A 21710-nucleotide genomic window follows, 5' to 3' on the forward strand; every position below is an offset into this window, starting at 1 on the left:
TTTTGATTTTTTTGTTTAAATAATATATATTATTATATTTGATTATATGCATGTTTTTTAGATTTTAAATTTTGATAAATATATTTTTATTATTTATATACATATTTAAGATTTTAAAATTTTAAATATATTATATACTAATTATAGTATTATTTTATATAATATAACAGTTTTTCGATCTGACCGTCCAATTGAATCGTTTTGACAAAATAAATTGGTTCGATCACCGTTCTCATTATAAATATTTTAGACATGTTGCCATATCATGCATCACATAGCACTATAAAAACTATCACTAGCTTATGTATATATTATCCTTTTTCCATTAAATTAATTTAATAATATATATTCTAAAACTTTATTGGGCATATATGGATGATATGGACAAGTAATTTGGTGCCCATAAGATAAGGGATGAGTGCTAATTAAAGAAAATCTAAAGAAAAATAATGGGAATATTTAATATTTAGCTAATCCACTGATTGGACCTCGTCCTCTTCTTTACTACAAATCCTTTTGTATGATTAACCATTTGTCTTAATTAACATGTTTTTTTTATATATATGTTCAAATAATAAGAATAGAAATTATAAAATTTTGAATTATTGATTGTTCGTTAATTGTAACATCCAATATCAATCTAAATTCCAAAGCACGAAGGATGCAAATTACCTAATCAAAATATGACATAGAAATGTTGAATTAAGATTCTTGCTCAAAAACTTGTGTGAAACCGTCTCACGAGTCAATTTTGTGAGACATATCTCCTATTTGGATCACTCATGAAAAAAATATTACTTTTAATATTAAAAATATTACTTATTATTATAAATATAAACATGGTTGACCCGCCAGAATAGATCTACTAAAATTCTTATTGTTTTATTTAAGAATCTTATAATAAAATTACGTTGAAGTTGAGTGAAAATGTAATAAATGACTAGTTCATGAAAACCTAACCTCTTGAAACATTTCAATTCCAACAAGAAAACAAGCATTAATTATTATTTGTAATGAGTTGAAAAAGATGTTTTTGACTTCACCAATTAAGTAACCCATGGCGTAGCTTGGCAGGCGCTCACAAGTCAACAATTAGTGCGAGTTGAAAAAGATGTTTTTTATGAGATAGATGGTATAATAATGGAATTTGGATCTTCTACTGTGTGAAAAACACAGCATTTGGTGAAGTGTATTTTTTACACGAGATGATCACATGATCATCTCGTTTAATCTGACAATCTTTTAAATTTATCTCAAATGGTGTGATGTCCACAAGATGATCACGTGATCATCTCGCGTAAAAAAAAACACAGCATCAAATTTTGCTTTTTCAACACAGTAGAGGATCCAAATCCATAATAATGAAAACATTATGGAAAGATTTTAGTCATCAAAGATTCCTTGTAACTCCTTTTGTGTCTATCAAGAATAACAATTGAGGACTTGAAGGAGCTAGAGCTTCAACAAAATTACGAATCGAGTCGAGCTCAAACATGATATGTCTTCCGACTCAAAGCCAACTCAACGTGTGTACACTCTTACACGAAAATATTAAGTTTTCTTCCTATTACCACTGCTACTAGAGCCTTTAGATCCCTTAGACATGAAGGCATCCACCGCTGCCAATATCTGAACTTGTAATTTGTGATTCTTTAAAGCTCCCCTCACATTCCGAACGACTTGCTGCTTCATAACCTTTCGTTCTGTCTGAGCAAGATTCGGATGGAAAAGATAGCCAAATTAAATTTCTTCTCGTAGAGCGGAAATGTTGATTCTTTTCCTAACAATAACTTTGAATCAAATTATTTCCACGATATTTATATAAATAATGACAATAAACATATGAAAAACGACGCAAGAATTTTTACTTGCAAAACCCAAATTACAGAAAAATCATGCGACCGAAGTCCACCAAAAGAAATCTCTATTATACCAATAACGGGTACAAAACAACAGAAGATAACAAATTTCTATCGAACAACTTAGGGGAAACATTACGAGCAAAGTGAGCTATAATAAACATAAAGTGAGCCAGACAAAATTATTATTTTTTCTAAAATAAATCAGATGATAATGTTCATATTAATATCTAATAAGTGTTTGAGATATGTATCAAATAACTCTCATGTTAAAACATTGAAATTTTTTACCTCAGACTTGCAAATATATCAAGTCTCTTCTACCAAATGAATGTATTAAAATGCATAATAAAAAAGGACTGTAAACGGGTTGTATTATGGCTAGAGGTAAGGTAGGATAAAATGAGACAATGAGCAATGGAATTGGAGAAATGATACCACATTTTTCAAAAAAAAAAAAAGTTGTATCCTGGTGACAACAAAAACTCTTCAAGCTCATTATAAAATATAATAGCACTTTTCTTCTTCGTGCTCTTCTTTTCTTTAGCACTTCTTTTCCCTTTTTTTTTTCTCTTTTTTTTATATATCTATTTTTTTGTTTTTTGTTTTCATCGTGTTTTTTTAAGATCGAGACGATTATTGTAAAAATTCGTGCTTGGATAACTAAATCCCAATAATTCACATTGTCTTGGAGAAAAATGATGCTTATGTGAAAAGTTTACATGATTGTCCAATTTAAGAATAAAAAAGGAAGAATAATCAACAAAAAGGATTTATCCTGGCTTCTAGTGTGGTTACTTTCTAAAGAAAAGGCTTAGCTTTAAACTTGGCTCACAAGCTGCCTATGAATCAGGGTAGGCTAGCAAGAACAACACAATGATGAAAAAGAAAATGGTTTAACCTAATACCCTTATTATTTTTTTATGCACATAATTCACCACAAAGTGTTAACAAAAGCTTGTATAACAATGCAATTTCTAGAAAAATCAACTACGCATGACCAACGCATAATAAAAGAACAGAGCGTTATATAATGATTGTTCGTAGTCTCAAAGCTCACTGAAAAAAAATGGTATATGTGTTAGAACTCATACACTTGCCTTTCAATCGATCATTAAGAGAAACTATCCATAATGCAATAGTAAGAATGCAACATCAATGCACACAAAAAAAAACATCAATTTTTCATAGACTCATATTGGAAGTATTTGTGATTCAGAAGATAGAGATAACAAATGAGCATTAGATATTTTTTGGACCAAAAAAATTTCACTATCTATTTTTTGTATTTTTATTTTTGAAACAAAAAATGAAATCAAAATACATAAGAAATTGGAAACTAGAAACTATATACCCTATCACTCACCTATATCTAATATTGTCCTCAATGATACAAAAATTAGATGCTCAACTAAAACAATAAAAACACAAAGGTAGTTAGAGAACTCCCTTAACAATGTCGAGCAGCGAAGAAAAATGTCATCTACTGCTATGACGAGGGTAATAGTGGTTCGAAACTCATATGCATGTTAAAAGTCAATTGGTTCGAGTTCAAGTCGTGATGGTGCCAAAATTTGATCGGGTGGTGCGCTAGTGTGAAGGTGGTCGCAAGGCATGCCCTTGTCTTGATAGAAGTTGTATTATGCATAAAGCTTGAAACTCAAATATTTTAAACGATACAATCTCTCTTTTCTTTTTCTTTTTTAAAAAATATCATCCACGTGTAATGCTAATGCTAAAAGAAACATAATTTTAATATATTATATATGTATTGTATCTTACCATATATTTGTTTGCACGATTTTCATATATAAATCGCATAAAAATGAAATTATATGCAGATCTCTTGATGTAAATTGAGGTTTCTATACATAAGACAAAAATAGTTTTGAGCTAAAATTATTTTGGCAAAAGCCCAAGAAGATGGATTAGTTGACAATTAAATGGAGGAGGCTCATCAATTATTCAAATAATTTGAATTGGTCTGACAACTAGAAAATACTCAAACTGGTGAAGTGGGTGAAGAGGTTCGGTCGACCCTACCCCTGCGGGCACTGCCTGCAGGGGTCGATCCAACGGCTCGGATTTTTTCGAGCCAAATTTTTTTTTTTTCTTTACATGGAGGTGGGCCCGGATCACTCATGTGGAGTGATCCGGGCCGTTCATTGCCCGTGCAGGCACTGCCTGCACGGGTACGATGAAACAAACCGATGAAGATCGTGTGAAGTAGAACCCGTGAGTGGGGAATGAACAAAACAAGGGGAGAATCAACACAAACAAACAAAACGTCAAACTAAAAAATTATCGAGCAATTATTGAAAATTTCAATTTTCAATGTTCAAATTCTTTTTATTTCTAGTTTGTCGTCCTAGTAGTTTCATGAGTAGATCTCTGGTGAGACAGACGGTCTCACGAATATTTATCTGTGAGACGGGTCAACCATAACTATATTCACAATAAAAAGTAATATTATAAGCATAAAAGTAATATTTTTTTATGGTGACCCAAATAAGAGACCGTCTCACAAAATACGACCCGTGAGACCGTCTCACATAAGTTTTTGGCTTGTTTCATTATTGGCTTCTCAATTTAGCATTTCCACTATTTTGTCTTCTTTATCATTCAACTAGCATTTCACCCGTGCGATGCACGGAGTGTTGAGTTATATAATTAATGATTAAAATTAGTAAGTATGAATGTTTGAATAATTATTTAAAATAATTAATATAATATAATGAATATATTTAAATTTTAAATATTATTATAAAAAGTTATCATATCAAAATATTTATGTCATTTGAGATAACACTCAAATGATGATAACAATATTATGTCATTAAATTGACTTATTTATTTTGTTTAAGTGAAACTGTTATTAATAAATAAAAAATAAAAAATATTTAAAAAATCATATATTATTTGTTTATCAAAATTTTAAATAATAAATAAATATTTTTTTGAAAATTTAATTTTTATGTCACTTATTTAGATGAATAAATTTATTTAATTTTTGAAAATGTTAAAAATATTTAAATTAAATTTTTATTAAGATACATTTATTAAAGTTCTATTAAGATATATAATAATAATAACATTTCACAGACAATTAATATACCAAAAATTAATGACATTTTTTAAAATAGTTGAAAAACTTAATATTATATTAAAATTTGATATTTTATTTAATATGATATAGAGTAGTAAAAATTAACCCTATAAAAATAACATACAACTTAAAAACATAATTGGAATTAAATAGAATGATGTAATCTATGCAAATACTTAAATGTAGTTTATCTTTTCAAAGAACATCAAATTTAAATTTAAATTTTAAAAAATAAATTGAAAAAAAATCACATTTCATTACATATTTATTTCTTATTTTTTTCTAATATTTAATATGATAGGTCAATATATTAATAATTATCAACTATTTTTCTTTTATAGCATATTAGTGTTGGCGGAAACTTTTTAAATAGAACAAAAACTATGTTTATATATATATATATATATATATGACATTATTTGAAAATATTTTTCACTCTTTTCATGATCGGACGCTTGATTATTTCATATATGTGTGAACCCCATAAAATAAAGAAAATATAAATAATACATCTATATCAAAAAAAAAAAAATTGGAAAAAAATTGTAGCCTCTTGGTAAAGAAAATAATAAGTTACATTTAAATTGATATAAAAATAATAAAATTCAAATTTGAATTAGTAAAAGAAAAAGAATTGATATAATCAATGCAAATAATAATTGAAGTTATCATTTATTGCAGTATACCTATTTCGAGATTAATTATATCTATATCTTTTTTTTTAGCATTGTCATTTTGACGGGAACTTTCTATTTTAAGCAAAACTCTGCTTTTATATATATATAGATTTCAAGAAACTCTCATTGTGTTTTCAAGTTCATTTTAGATTCCTTGTGAATGATAAGAATTTTATTTTTTCCAGCATCATTTTTTTTTCAATTCCCTTGTTTTTGCTTTCATATTAGCTTGGAATATTACAAATAACAGTCAAATTTAATGTTCACAATTTTTAAAGTTTTGTAACGAATTAAAATCGTAGTCTTCTAAATCAAATACAATGGTTTTGCAAAACCGTTTCTTTCTAAGTCAAGACAATGATTTTGCAGTAGACAGACAACGATTTTTATCTGTTGTCTTTGAGCAGACTTTAACTACACTGTTTACGCCAAAAAAAAAAAAAAAATTTCTTGTATTAATGATTGCACCTGAAAATCCGCATCTACACAAATTTTGTGCAAAAAATAGTATGTAGCAAACCAAATTTTAAATTTAATATGTTCTTAACTGATGAAAGTTTTTGTTAAAATTTTACATAAAATCCGAATTTGTTGTATTTAAAGTTTTATTTGGTGCATTAAAAAAAAGTAAAGAAATCGCTCTTGACTCTATTCGAATGCCAAATAAAAAAGGAACGAGAAAAGGAAACTGAGTTACTAGTTCGAAGTTGACGTGTTAACGTAGAAATGCCACCATTTTTAGAGATGCTTCAGCAAGGAGGACTGGTAATGATTTTAGACAACACAGGAGAGTTAGTGGACATGTAGCGGGCATGGTGGCACATTTTCATCAGTTCTCCAACTTCTCTTTTCGTTTCTTTTTCCATTTCTTTTCGGTACAAAAAACGGTTGGATTAGCGACGGTTATAAGATAAACCATCGATATTATAGCGACGGTTTTTGTTGACGGTTTTTAATAAAACCGTCGCCTACTAAAGTAAGCCGGTTTATCAAAAACCGTCGCTAATTTGTAATGGTTATTGAGAAACCGTCGCTAATAGAAGGCGACACGACTTCCGGTTATAGACCACCAAACCGTCACTAAAACCGTTGCCTAACCCTTTAGGCGACGGTTTTAACCTTTTTTTTTGTAGTGTTTATTGGGGAATTTCTTTACGTTATGGATGTGCTATATATTTAGATATTAATTTTCTTTAATTAGGTGCATCGCGAAACGAACAAAAACTCAATCCATGTATTGGAAAACAAATATAGATCACCCGTATTCCACGCTTTGATTTCCCCAAACATGGCAAATTACCGAGTTCACCAGCCAAGTGATGTGGTACACCCACACGATTAGTAGGTCTCTTGTGAGACGACGAATTTTTATCTGTGAGACGGGTCAACCCTATCGATATTCACAATAAAAAGTAATACTCTTAGCATAAAAAGTAATAATTTTTCATGGATGACCCAAATAAGATATCCATCTCACAAAATACGACCCCTGAGATCGTCTCATACAATTTTTTGCCCACGATTCTCACACCCTACGATACAAGAAATACCATAAATGACATTCACAATCCACATTTAGCTGTTATGATTAAATCATAAACTTCTTTTTAATGCTAATGTTGTCCAAATATCATTTAGTTTTAATTAGTATAGCAAAATTTTACGCAATAAGAGTACTATCTATTAGCAACAATTATATTGCATTTGCGCAGTTTGAAACATCTTAGGCTTCTTGACTTGAGCCATAATTATTTTGGAGGAAGAATCCCAACCATGGTTCGCAATCGCGGTCGCGGAGACCGTCGTGGAAATCACCGTTCCAGTTCTCATGACATTTCACGGAACGGTCACGATGTGGATATTTTTTAAAATTAATATAAATTGAAAATTTTGAAAAAATATTTAAAAATGTGTGAGTCAAAATAAATATCATTTAAATAGATTATTTGATGAAAACAAGATAGTAAATATATTTTTTAAATTTTATTTACTACACGTTATTGAATCACAGATAATATCTTTGTTATATATCGAAATTTTCACAACCCTCTCAAAATTGAAATATACTATCAAGAAAGTTTTGGGTTATAATCAATTAAACTTTTGAACAAATTTCAATTGGATGTAAATATGTTAACCTAAATTGGAATCAAATTTCTTCAAAGCTTATTTTAGAGTTATATATTATCTAACATCAATTAAAATACTTCAACTAAAATCAATATTTTACAATCGATGACATTAAAATAGGCAATGATATTAAAAGATAGTTACTCTAAGTATCTCAAATTTAATAATATAGTATAGAATAATATAGATAATATATATATCAAAACTAGTTTACCCACATTTCATAAATGGATACATTCAATTTTAATTTCGAATAAATCAATGTTTTTTTTAAAAAAAAATTAGTTGAGTAAAAGCTTTGAAAGATAAAATAGAATTATTTAAATATTTGTTAACATATTTACCAAAATTGTTAATTGATCCCTAATCATTTTCAAAACTATTGATATCATGTTTTTTAATCATAAAAATTTGAAGAGAGAAAGGGGAAAAGAAAACCAAAAGAAAAAAGTTGGCCCTCATTTCTCTCTCCCCCTGGCGTCCAAATCTTCCTCTCTCCCACCCGGTTAATGAGATTCTACCAATGTGGGCACTACTTTCATTTCATTTCAACAGGTAAGATTTTGTCACACGTACAATTTCAAAAAAAAAAAATAGGTCCTACATATATATGGGCAAATCTTGACCGTCCATCATATCGTGTGGGCAATGCCCACAAAATAAACCCTCCCACACACACACCTTTCTCCGACATACATGGCGGAAAAATTAGTGCAAAATTAGGAAAATGGGGTAAATCGGCCGTTCCTCTCCGATTATAGCCAAAATCCGTTACTTTCCTATATAACGGCCGTTCTACCGTTATCGCAGTGATTATCGGAGCTTCAGAGCACCATCCTTTCCAGGTAGGAAATTTGTATCGGCCATTGAAGTTCTGGTTATGGAACTGCCGGAACGATACCGATATTGCGAACCATGATCCCAACCTTTATTGGGTCATTCGCAAGCTTGGTTTATCTTGATTTATCTGACTCAGGATTTCAAGGAACCATTCTTTACCATCTATTGGAGGTTGATAGTCTTGATTGGTTGTCTCATCTTTCGTGTCTGGAGCACCTAGACATGAGTAAAGTGGATCTCGCCATAGCTACAAATTGGTTGCAGGTTATAAATACACTCCCTTCTTTAGTTGAGCTAAATTTTCGATCTTGCAGTCTTGGTATGATTGCTCCTTTAGATCATGTAAACCTTTCTTCTCTCACGGTTCTTGATCTTTCCATCAATAGTTTTCGAAATGCTACCATTCCAACTTGGATTTTCCAACTCGAGAGCTTACTTTTCTAAATGTAAGAGGGTGTGATTTTAGCGGTCCTATACCAAATAGTAGCAACATCACTAAGCTTCAGCACATTGATCTTTCATGGAATAGATTCGATACAGCCATACCAAATTGGGTTTACCTGTGCAACAGTCTTGAGTTTGCAAACATGGGACAAAACTTTTTGCATGGAACGATTTCTGAATCCATAGCCAATCTAACCTCCCTAAAATTCCTCGATTTATCCATCAATCAGCTTTCGGGAAAAATATCACAAAAAATCGCAGTAATCATGTGCGATCTGCAAAACTTGGACTTATCCTATAATAAATTGGAGGGAGAAATACAATATATACTTGGAAGCATGCCTAACTGTGACATAGCAGCTATGAAGACACTACAACTTCAGCACAACCAACTTTCCGGTCACTTGCCTGATATAATTGGAAAAGACTTTTTTTTTCCACCCGTCTATTGGTAGTCATCACAGTGAAATATTGAAACAATGAGGTAATATACCAGATAGATTATTGTTTGACAAATCCAATATTTGAAGAGAGCTCAGGTGGTAGAGTTGTGTAAGCAGTTTTCGACTCAACTTATTTGAGCGTAATATGAGAATTCTCAAATTTGGCAAGCGTGTTCCCAACCATTCCGATACATCTCCAACAAATTCGTTGTAAGAAAGATCGATTTTGACTAATTGTGAGCAATTTTGCAATGAAGAAGATATTTGTCTAGAGAAACTGTTATTATACAACTTCAATGATGATAATGAACTAAGAAGTCCTATGGATTTTGGGATAGTGCCTGACATCTTATTGTTTCCTAGATTCAAGTCGTGTAACATCTCAAACTTCATGAGACAATCTGGTATTTTTCCAGATAATTTGTTTCCTTCTAAATTGCGAACTTTGAGCAACGACGAAACACAAAGGGCTTGTGTTATCCCTCCTGAAAATGAATTGTTTGAGAGATCTAGCGATTAAATTTTTCCTACTTGAGGCAGTGGGCCACTGAATCTGTTTGAACTCAAGAATGTGTTCAGGGGAAAACCATTTTTCAAATCAGTAATATTCCCATAAAGTTGATTACGAGAAAGATCCAGCAACACGCCAATGGAAGGGATTGTTAAGGAAAACCATTTTTCAAATCTTACAAATTTAACAATTGTTGAAGCTTCCGGGAACAATTTTACTTTGAAAGTTGGCCCAATCGTGGAGCTTAGGCACTGATCAGATACCCATATGGCTCGAAACATAAAAGGAGCCCAATGAAGTTCTCGACTTTTCTGGTACTAGACTAATCTCTGATCATATTACTAGTTTGTTTTGGTCAGTTGGTGTGTCACTGGATCTTTCTCATAATCAGCTTTATGGCAATATTACTGATTTGAAAAATGGTTTTCCCCTGCACACACTCTTGAGTTCAAACAGATTCAGTGTCCCACTGCCTTGAGAGTAGGAAAAATTTAATCGCTAGATCTCTCAAACAATTCATTTTCAGGAGGGATAACACAAGCCCTGCTCGAGGTTCTTAATTTAGAAGGAAACAAATTATATAGAAAAATACCAGATTGTCTCATGAAGATTGAAATGTTACGCTACTTGAATCTCGAAAACAATAAGATGTCAGGCACCATCACAAAATCATTAGGACTTCTTTGTTCATTATCATCATTGAAGTTGTTTAATAAAAGTTTATCTAGACAAATATCTTCTTCATTGTAAAATTGCTCACAATTAGTCAAAATCGATCTTTCCTACAACGAATTTGTCGGAGATGTACCGGAATTGTTGGGAACACGCTTGCCAAATTTGAGAATTCTCATCTTACGCTCAAATAAGTTGAGTCGAAAACTGCTTCCACAACTCTACCACCTAAGCTCTCTTCAAATATTGGATTTGTCAGACAATAATCTCTCTGGGATATTAACTCATTGTTTCAATAATTTCACTGTGATGACTACCAATGGACAGCTGAAAAATCAAGAAAAAAGAGTCTTTGAGAGTTTCTCTTGGTCTTCTTTTTATTAGATAGCGCATTTGTCCATGCAAAAGGAAATGTATTGCATTACGACTCCACTCTTTTCTTAGTTACAACTATCGACCTATCAAAGAACAACTTTTCAAGAGAGATCCCCGAGGAGTTGACAAGGTTGGTGGTATTAAGATAACTCAATCTGTCACAGAATCGCCTGCAAGGATCGATTCCTGAAACCATTGGTAACATGTCGCAGTTGGAATCTCTTGATTTCTCATGGAACTCTCTCTGGTGAAATTCCGGACAGCACGAAGTTGATTGGTTTTTTTGCGTTCTTGGCTGCAGGATATGCAACAGAATTCTTAGTGATCTGCATCACAATAATCTTTAGCAAGACTTTTAGAGATGCATATTTTGGCTTTTTCTCAAACACATGGGACATGCTTTATGTATGGTACAGGACTCGCTAAATATAATGTATTGATCGAACTTGAGCATGGAAGTTCTGTGAATGCATTTTTGCCATAGAATGTTTTCAAATTCGCTTTCTGTGAATATTGATGTTTGATGATTAATTAATGGGTGAGTCTATATACACCGAAAGTAAATATCTCGGTTTTTGTTTTATATAAGATGATCAGCCGATCGTCTCATTTGAAAACAAAAAATATAAGGTCCATCAATTGATTATCTTATACAAACATACCGAGAGATCTACTATGAATGTATCATAGACTCACCCTTAGTTACTATCATAAATTTTAGTATTTGGAGCTGCTTAATTTGAGCATTGCTTAGTTTCATGTGACCCAAATATATATGTATAGGATAAAACTTATGAATAGGCATGGTGAATGTCACTGAAAATTAAATTTAGAAACAAAATAATATTCTTCCCGAAAAATTAATTTATTAAATTATTAGCTTTTTAATATTCTTGTCCTATATTAAATTTGCTCACACGATAAATAAGTATTCTAAACAATTAAATATTGTAATACTGATTAAATAAATAATATATAATCATGGGTTACGTTATTTTGTTGGATATGACGCAATTATGAATCACTAGCATTATTCCAAAACAGCTAATTAACCGTCAACTACATGGATTCAAATAATAATAAATAAGTAGCATGGTTCGCTAACATAGTCGTGAAGAGTGCCGATGTCACGTCCCGTGACTGGAGCGTACGACACCGGCGTTATTTAACACTTAGACATCGAAATAAAAAAATTCTCGTAGTAGTAGGTAATAATTAAATCAATCTATTCCATAAAAATCATTGTCTTTATCATGCAAGAATCTAATAAAGTAATAGATATATGCATTGGATAAAAACTTATAAATAGAAAAGTATATATAAATTTAAAAAAACAAACTAAAAAATAAAGCATGTAAAATTTATCAATTTTGACACAACTTAGAGTCATTCCCTTCCAAAAATATTGGCATGATTAGTTAAAAAACGTCATTACAGGAAATCTTCGTACCTGGAACTTTGATAAAATTATAAGCATTTGAGGATTTGGCCTTTAGTTTATATTTGATTAGCCTCTTTTAACTAGCCATTATGCAGCCAAATAATGAAAAATTTATGACCATAAAAAGGTTAGTTAATGATAATTATGATAGTTGAATCTCAACCTTCCATGCATCTTATAAATGTCTCTACTTGTGCATGAAAGAACCACACCAAAGAAGGTCTTCAAGCCATGTAACCCTTGTACCACCACCTAAATTCGAATTCTTGAACGATATTGTCAAATAATTTCAGCCACCTTAATGCTATAAGCTTTGTAACATACATATTAATAGCCATTATATATCATTTCCATGCCTTAAATTCGAGATTTATGGTTGCTGTTTCAGCTCCCTTCTTTTTCCAACGATAAGGAATTTAATTTCTATATGTGGTGAAACAATTTCTATCTAAAAAACTTTGATATGTGTGATGCATATTATGTCATTGACATCTAGGTATATAAAGATAGATCTCTAGGGAACTTAGGATTATCTCAAGATATTTAAATCCAAAAACATTAGATAGATTTTGGACGAATGATTGTTCACCAAGTATGGCTTCCGTTGTGAGCAGCGTCAAATTCAACTTGGATCAATGCCCAAAGAATGATTTTGAAAAGGAACAAATTAAGAACATTCATTATGCTTTTGTTGTTGGAAGTTTGATGTATGCTCATGTTTGCACTAGACCTGACATTGCATATATATAGTTGAAATGTTAGGGAGATATGAGAGTAATCCAAGTATGGACCACTAGAAAGTGATGAGGTATCTTCAAAGGACCAAATACTACATGCTTATTTTCAGACGAATTAAGAATTTGTAAATGATTGGTTACTCTGATTCAGACTAGGCTGGTTGTATTGATTCAAGAAAATCTACATCTGGATATATTTTCTTACAGTGGAGTTGTATCTTGGGGAATAAATTCAATTATTAATGAAACTTTGTTATGATATTTTTCTCATATTTGTTTGTTGATGTACACATTCATTAATTTGAGAAATATCACTAAATTTGGACCTGGATAAACATAGGGTGGTTTATTCGTTATGTTTGAGAAGCATGATACATCGTAATTCATGGAAGATGATACTCACATTTAGGAGACTTATTGCTATGATTCGTTCATTTTGTTTACTCGTTTGGTGATGATGAGATGCAAATGGGCCAAGTGAGAGAATGTTGGAAAGATTTATTAAGTTATAAAATCTTATCAAATTAAGTGGCTTGTATGATGATAATTAAAAGATTAATTACGCACAAACTTTATCTTATCTACTGGCCACATATTTGTAAAGATTTAGATGTACAAAACTCTAACTTAATAAAATTATATCTTGATAAGTTTATCATATTTTGAAATTCAAAATATTCCACCATGATAAACCACAATTTAAATTCAAGCTTATTCGATGATGGAACAAATTCTCTATAAATAGTGGCATTTGGGATCCCTAACAATATGTTTGGACAAGTAAAAAAAAAAGATTTGGAATTGGAATTGGAATTGGAATTGGATTTTAAATCCATGGATTTGGAATTCTATTTGGGTGTTTGGTAAAATTTTTAAATGTAATTTGGAATTTGTTTTAATCATTAAACTAATTTATTTTATATTAAAAAAAATCTTGTGTTACTATTTTTTAATATGATTTGTTTATTAACAATATTTATATAACTATTCCTATTTTTTTATCAAGATTTTTTTTTGGAACATATAAAAAAAATTAATTGAATAAATTTTTTAATAAATGCAAACATTATAAAGTTTATCATTAAAAATAAATTTATCAAAGTAGTTTTTACTATTAAAACAACAATTTTTTTAATAGAAATCTCTTATTTATAGAATTTTTTAATATAAAAATATTTAAAATTTATTTTGAAATAATTTTCTCAAAAATATATATTATAAATGTTTGTGAATTGATAATATGTATTTTTGGATAAATGATAGTTTATAAAATTTGAGAAGAACATTTAAAATTTATAAGCAAGTTATAAAAATTTATTAGTAAAAATACTTTTATTTCTTTTCACGACCCAAGTTCTATGAAATACCATGAAATCTTACTTAATTACACAAGATCATCAATTGTGAGATTTGGAGTGCTTAGAAGACTCTCAAACAACTTGAAGAAATTCAAGGAGTTGTTCAAAGCGTTCTTCATATTCAATGAATGATGGTGACACTCGATCTATTTTTCCGAATCAAATATCATGTTATTAAGTTTAAAACATGAATAAATTTATTACAACAAACACTAACATATATCCATATTCTTATTGAAACACACAATATTGCTCCAATATGATATATCATGCAACCGTACTTATATTTCCCCAATCTCTCACTTTTTTATCTTGAAGATACACACCATCATCACGAGCATACCAAAGGCATTTGTTCGAACGGCATGTTGGAACCAGTGGATCAGTAAATGATATGAAACGTACTTGTTTCGACCCCCACACGAAATGGCAAAAACAAGCCTTGGGATCCCCGGGAAGATTGCAAAGATCCCAGAAAAAAGATTGGTCGCGCTTGAGATTTTTTCTCTCGACAGCTCCATCTGTGCAATAACAACTTGTTTGTAACGGCGCCGGATCTTGAGAGAGATGGTTGAACACGAAAACTCGGTAATGATAAAGGATGGCGCATACGGATGAGTCGATTCTAGTTGATTGAACGACGACAGCCATTGAATAGAGGAAGAACAAGAAGCTTCCCATACCCAAATATCTCATTTTTCAATACAAGATTATGAGGTGTGATGTATTTTGTAGGTATTTATAGAGTGAAAAAAATATAGATTATTTAGTTAGGAAAGTGAAACTTAATCTGATTTCTTTCTTTTTAATTGTAAGAGAATTTCAATCAGAATACTGACGGTATGAACTAATAAAGTTGTGATCACTGTAATAAGAAATTCAATTTTTGTAAAAAAAAAAAGTAATTTGTTGAAAAAAAAAATCAGATCTAATGGATTTATTCGTACAATAAAAAATAAAATATGGCTTAATTAATTAAAATCTCGTCATCTTCTGACAAGGGAATGCTATCTCCAAAGAAATAAAAATTGCGACCAATTTTTACGGAATGAAATGGCTTGTAATGCATATATTTACAGTTTTTATAGCAACACTTCATTTTGTATTTCAATAGTTTGTCTAGTTTAAAAGGGAATTGAAGATCATATTTGTTTGCCGTTCTACAATATTGTAATACCACGACAAATATCTCTTTCGTAACAAAAAACATATTAATTAAAAGCATCAACGTTGTAATGACAATTAAATGATCTCAACGTATTGTTAAAGACGACAAGAAAATAAATTTTTTTATGTACTGAATAACGAGTAAAAACTGGAGTAGGTCTCTTGTGAGACGGTCTCACGAATCTTTATCTTTGAGACGAGTCAATCCTATTGATATTCACAATAAAAAGTAATACTCTTAGCCTAAAAAGTAATATTTTTGCATAAATGACCCAAATAAGAGATCTGTCTCACAAAATACGATCCGTGAGACTGTCTCACGCAAGTTTTTGTCTAAAAACTAAAACTCTATCTTGCAACTTCCAACAATATTAGTAAAGATCCATTATGATATTGTGAATCCTAGTTGTTTAAAACTGTTAATTGATGTGCATATCATTCTTGTTTGGCAAAATCATAGTCATTACATTTTCATTAGATACGCACGGTTTTTCATAAAAATCTTGAAAAAAAAAAATTCTTCTGAAAGGTTATATGAAACAATAGAACAAGAAATTTTTTATTATGAGATTGAACCTAGGCGTACCAAGAGAGCTATAGTAAAAAAAATCATTTGCTCCTGATTTTATTATTTTCATGTTAGAAAGTGGATCTCAAAGTTTTAAAGAGGATTTGAATTCAATAGAGACCTCGAGGAAAAAGGCAATTAATTTTGAAATTGAATCTCTTTTTGGTGTGCTGTCGTTGAGCCACCAAACTTAAATTCTTACTCTCAAAATAAAATGAGTGTAATAGTGAGTAGGGTCGAATCCACATAGAACGATAGATTTATTTTTTTCGAGAAAATATAATAGAATGAGGGATAATTTCGGATAAGAGCTAATTAAAATATTAAAACTAAAATTAGCTAGCAAGAAAAAATAATAAATTGAAAATAATTAAATAACCAAAATGAGTATACTAAAAGAAGAAATTCAATTTTACCAGATTCTGATTCAAGAGGGTTCCACTACTCAATTATATCATTGTTCGTTGGCTAACAAATTATTTATTCATGCAGTTCCAAGCAATTAAACTTAGAATTATAGGGATAACCACTAAAATCCTTGTGTTTTCCTAATTTAATTGACCAAACCTATCATCTAGTCAAAACTTGTCAATAATCAACTGGACACGATAGCTTTTCATATTGATTAAAGATAGCATTTTCATTTTGTAAAACATTTAATCCTAAAATCTAACAACCGATATAGGTGCAATTGATAGATCCAGTTTCGTTGATTCATTTAGATTAAATGTGTTATGATAGCACAACACACCTAATCTATCGCTGCTCATATTCCAATCGTTCATGATAATTGCGGATCACTGAATTCATAGATAACATTAGAAAATTATATATTGCATTAAATTTTAGATTAATCAATATACAACTTTCATATAAATAAATTATAAGCCAACAAATACTTGAACAAACAAGAATATTAAATTGAAGTGCAAAAAGCCTCGCAGTAATAATTTGAAATAGTAAAAATATCCCTTGAGTTAGAATAAAAACTTAGCCTAGAGTTGTAGAGAGAAGATGGGAAATTCTTGCTCTTTCTTTTTGTTCTTCACGTTGAAGAGAGTGACGGAGAAGAGAGAATTCTATTTTTCAATTGTATGCCTCCTTCTCTTATTCACGTATAGATAGTTATTGGGTCAACCTAATGTACAAAAAATACTACCCAAAAATATATGATAGAGTTTTTATGGAATAAAATTTTATCTTATTTTATTTTCCCAAATAAGAAAAATCTCTCTCCAATTATTTTTTCACAAATCAAAGACATTAATTAGAAGTCTAAAATTTGATGCAATATTTACAGTTTTCGAAATTCAGATTCAGTTATGCCGGCAGCTGAAGAATAGTCACAAGACGTGATCACGCCTTGCGGAAAGTCCACTTGAGAATTTTTCTACTTCAAGTCCTCCACAAAGTTCATATTGACAATTTTAATTGTTTTATAAAATCACCTTCTTTAGCTTATATTTATCTCAAAAGCAGAAAAATTTCTCCTACAACAAAATAACACAAAAGTGTATCAATTAAGCACGTGAAGTGATAACGATGGGAAATATGACAACAAAAAATATAAACTATTACGAGCCTATCAATGTCTCTCACACCTAAACCACGCTTGTCATCAAGCATAAAAGAGTTCAATTCGTTATCTCACTTATTTTTCCTCCTTCTGCTTCATCTACTTATCCGTAAATTTTTTGATGCATCAGAACAATTTAATCGTTGAGCATCTAACATACCAACATCGTGAACAATCAGTTTCATCATAATGTATAGGAATTAAAATGCATGGGGTACAAACATTCCACACAAGGTTCGCTCGTTTCACTCATACGTGTCTGGATATGTATCAAAGGAACTCTCATTTCAAAACAATGAAGATTTTTTTACCATAAATTTGCAAATATATCACATCTTTCTACCAAATGAATAGATTAAAATGCACAAACAAGGGCTGTAAATGGGTTGTACCGTGGCTAGAGGTCAGGTAGTAACGAAGGCACAAAGGGTTTATGGAACTGAAGAAAACATACGCACTTTTCACAAAAACAATTGTATTCGATAACAACAGCATCTGCAATCTAATTATAACATCAAAGAATGTAGAAGCATCATTTCATTTTTTTCATTTTCTTCTATTTTTTCTTTTTCTTTTCCCCTTTTTTTTCATGCATAAGATGTTTTTGAAACAACGACTTCGAGATTGAATCACTCAATCTCAACAATTTGTACTTTCTTGTTTCAAAATGATACTAAATGCGAAAAATTTATATGATTCTCTAATTCAAGGTTCAAAAAGAGGAAAAACCAACAAAAAAATTTATCATGCTTGTAATGTGGCTATTTTCTAAGAAAAAAGGCTCTGGCTCGAACTTGGCTCATTAGGGGTGTATGAATCCAGGTAGACTCAAAGAACGACACCGATGATGTGAAAGAAAATGGCTTGAACCTAATGTCCTTATCATTTGTTTATGTATCTAATCCATCACAAGATGTTAACAAAGACATGTATAAAAATGCAAGTTCTATAAAATATCAACAATGCATGACCAACACACAATCGAAGAAAATGGAGCATGATATAATGATTGCTCATAGGCTCAAAGCTCACCAAAGAAGAATGGTATGGGTGTTATACCCTATACACTTGTCATTTCAATCCATCATCAAGAGCAATTACCCATAAATGCAGTAGTATCAGTTGCACGAAAAGAAGAATCAGTTTTTATAGACTCGCAGCAGAAGGATTCAGGATTCAAATTAGAGAGACGACGAATAAACACTAGATGCTTTATGGATCAAACACTTCTCTCTGCCTTACTTTTCAACCCTTTTTTTTGAACAAAATGTAGAAAATTGAAAACTAGAAATTGAAAACAAAATTAAAGCTATATACCCCCTCTCAGACCTACATGTGACAATGTCCTCATTGACACAAAAAGTAGATGATGAACTCAGACAATAAAAATGCAAGAAAATTTGGAAAACTCCCTTGACAATTGTCGGGCATCGTGGAACAATGCTATCTACTCCTGCGATTGGGGAAATGGTAATTCGAACCTCATGTTCCTGTAACATGCCAACTGATTTTGTTCCATTTGCGTCAACCGCTAGAGAAGATGGTGGTGGTGAGGTGCTACAGAGAAAATATGAGAAGGGAAGGTGGTAAACAAAATAGGGTTAGATAAAAAGCTTTAAAAAAATTGTTTTTGTTTTTTGATTTTATTTGTTTGCACTTGGTACAATATCAGAAAATATTTTCTTATAAGGCGTAGTCACGTCTTGTTAGAAGACATCTACCGCGTTTAAGGCCAAATTTTATATTTTTTTTCGTTGTTGCTTGCAAAAGTGATATTCTTATAAGGCGTGGTCACGCCTTGTTAGAAGACATATTATGCACAAAGGTAAAAAAATTTGTAGTATTTGAAAAAAACTAAAATTAAAAAAATTAAAAATAATAAGAACAAAAAATTTGGGTTTCTCCCAAAAACGCTTGATTTTTAGTCGTCAGCTTGTCTCTCAGAAGCACTCATCAAAGAGCGGCTGACGCCCAAGAGTGTCATATGACACCACATATGGGTCTTGGTTCCATGTGCTCTCAAGTTTGTATATAATATAAGCTTGTCTCCTCAACAAAACGTGACTTTAAATAATAGGCATGAGATGAGAGTATCAGTGTTGGCTCTTGAAGAACAAAATCTATTAAGATCGTCAATAGAGAAAGACAAGGATCTCGTAGATGTGTGTATGATAATCCCATCGACGAGCTCAAATCGATAGTCTCAGGAGCTTGTTCATCTCTGAAATTTATTGGTGGCTCATATTCGTCTGCTATTTCTTCCGAATCTTCTTCAAACTGAGACTCAATAATGGCTCATTCAATGCCACATGTTTTTTTTCATATCATTCAGTCGACTTATGATTAATTCAAGACTATCTCCCTCTCTTTTTTTATGCTCGAAAGGTTGGTCTGTAAAATCAGAGTGGCTAATTTTTGGAGGGTTTTGGTGGCTCCAACTCTGCAATAAAGGATCTCAATACTGATGGTAGTCAAAATCGGCCATAGCATTTAGCAAATATATCATATTGTCTTCATGTCGACTAAGTAGAGGACTACCATTTGTCAGTGTCCCATTAAATACCCATCTTCGCGTAACTGCATCCAAACCTTTAAAGAAAGGTCGAATAAGAACATAGTTAAAACAATCATGATTCCTGAATGTTGTTGCTAAATTATTGAATCTCTCCCACGCTGCGTAGAATGGCTCTTCGGTTTGTTGGGCAAAACTTGTGAATATATATATATATATATATTGAATACTATTATAAATATATGAGTTTGAATTGTGAGCTTACTATTTTACCATTTCATTCATTTTACAATTTGTTATGTTCACTAGGTTTTTTAAGTCATTAATTCAATCAAGATAATTTTTAATTTGATTTTAATTTTAAATTTAATTTAATTATTAAATTTTACATATTTAAAAAAACTGCTAATATTACTAACATTTATTTTACTTTTATAAATATATGATTTTTATTTGTAAACTTACTATTTTACCATTTTGTTTGCTTTATAATTTGTCATGTTCATGAGATTCTTTAAATTATTTTCTACGTTAGTTTAATAAGATTATTAATAGAATACTTAGTTAAGGTATTTATTATTTTAATTTTACTTTTAAATTTAAATTTAATTACTTTAATTATACATTGACATCAAATTCATATAAAATTACTATAATAATGTTATAAATTAAAAAATTGTTAATATTACGAATATTAAGATAATAATGGGAAGACGAATGTAAATGAGTAAGGTAGAATAAAATTAAATTATTAATAAATATTAAGATCATATAAAACATCTTTTTCTCATATAAAATAGAGATATTTTTAGACTACTTATGTATCAAAATAGATACATGATCAAGTGAAAATATTTGTATGTAAATGATTTCAATGCAAATATTTAAGCATTTAGTCAATTTTGATATATGATGTAAAAAAATATCCCAAATTAATATATTATCTATTAATATCTATTAAATATATGGATGAGTTAGGTTGAATAAAATTAAATTATTAATAAACATTAAGATCATATAAAACATCTTTTTCTCATTTAAAATAGAGATATTTTTAGACTACTTATGTATCAACATAGATACATGATTGAGAGAAAATATTTGTATATAAGTGATTTCAATGCAAATATTTAAGCATTTAGTCCATTTCGATATATGATGCTAAAAATATATCCCTAAATAATATATTATATATTAATAATATTATTTATTAAATATACGACTTCCAATTGCGAGCTTACTCTTTTACCATTTTTTTGTTTCACAATTCGTCATATTCATTATGTTATTTACG

The 21710-nt window shown here is 30.4% G+C and overlaps 1 protein-coding gene across 3 annotated transcripts in view; it reads right to left on the minus strand.

The window, feature by feature from the left end:
• Window positions 1–10639: 10639 nt before the first annotated feature.
• The window catches only part of LOC142521174 (uncharacterized), a 31549-nt gene continuing 20478 nt past the window's right edge, over window positions 10640–21710 (minus strand). For all 3 annotated transcript variants that reach the window (XM_075624400.1, XM_075624399.1, XM_075624401.1), the window contains exon 6: window positions 10640–11114. The gene's annotated coding sequence lies outside the window, so the exon portion shown is untranslated. The remainder of the gene's footprint in view (window positions 11115–21710) is intronic.

The sequence above is a fragment of the Primulina tabacum genome, chromosome 12, assembly GCF_025594145.1.
Source record: "Primulina tabacum isolate GXHZ01 chromosome 12, ASM2559414v2, whole genome shotgun sequence".
In the NCBI taxonomy this organism is placed as follows: Eukaryota; Viridiplantae; Streptophyta; class Magnoliopsida; order Lamiales; family Gesneriaceae; genus Primulina; species Primulina tabacum.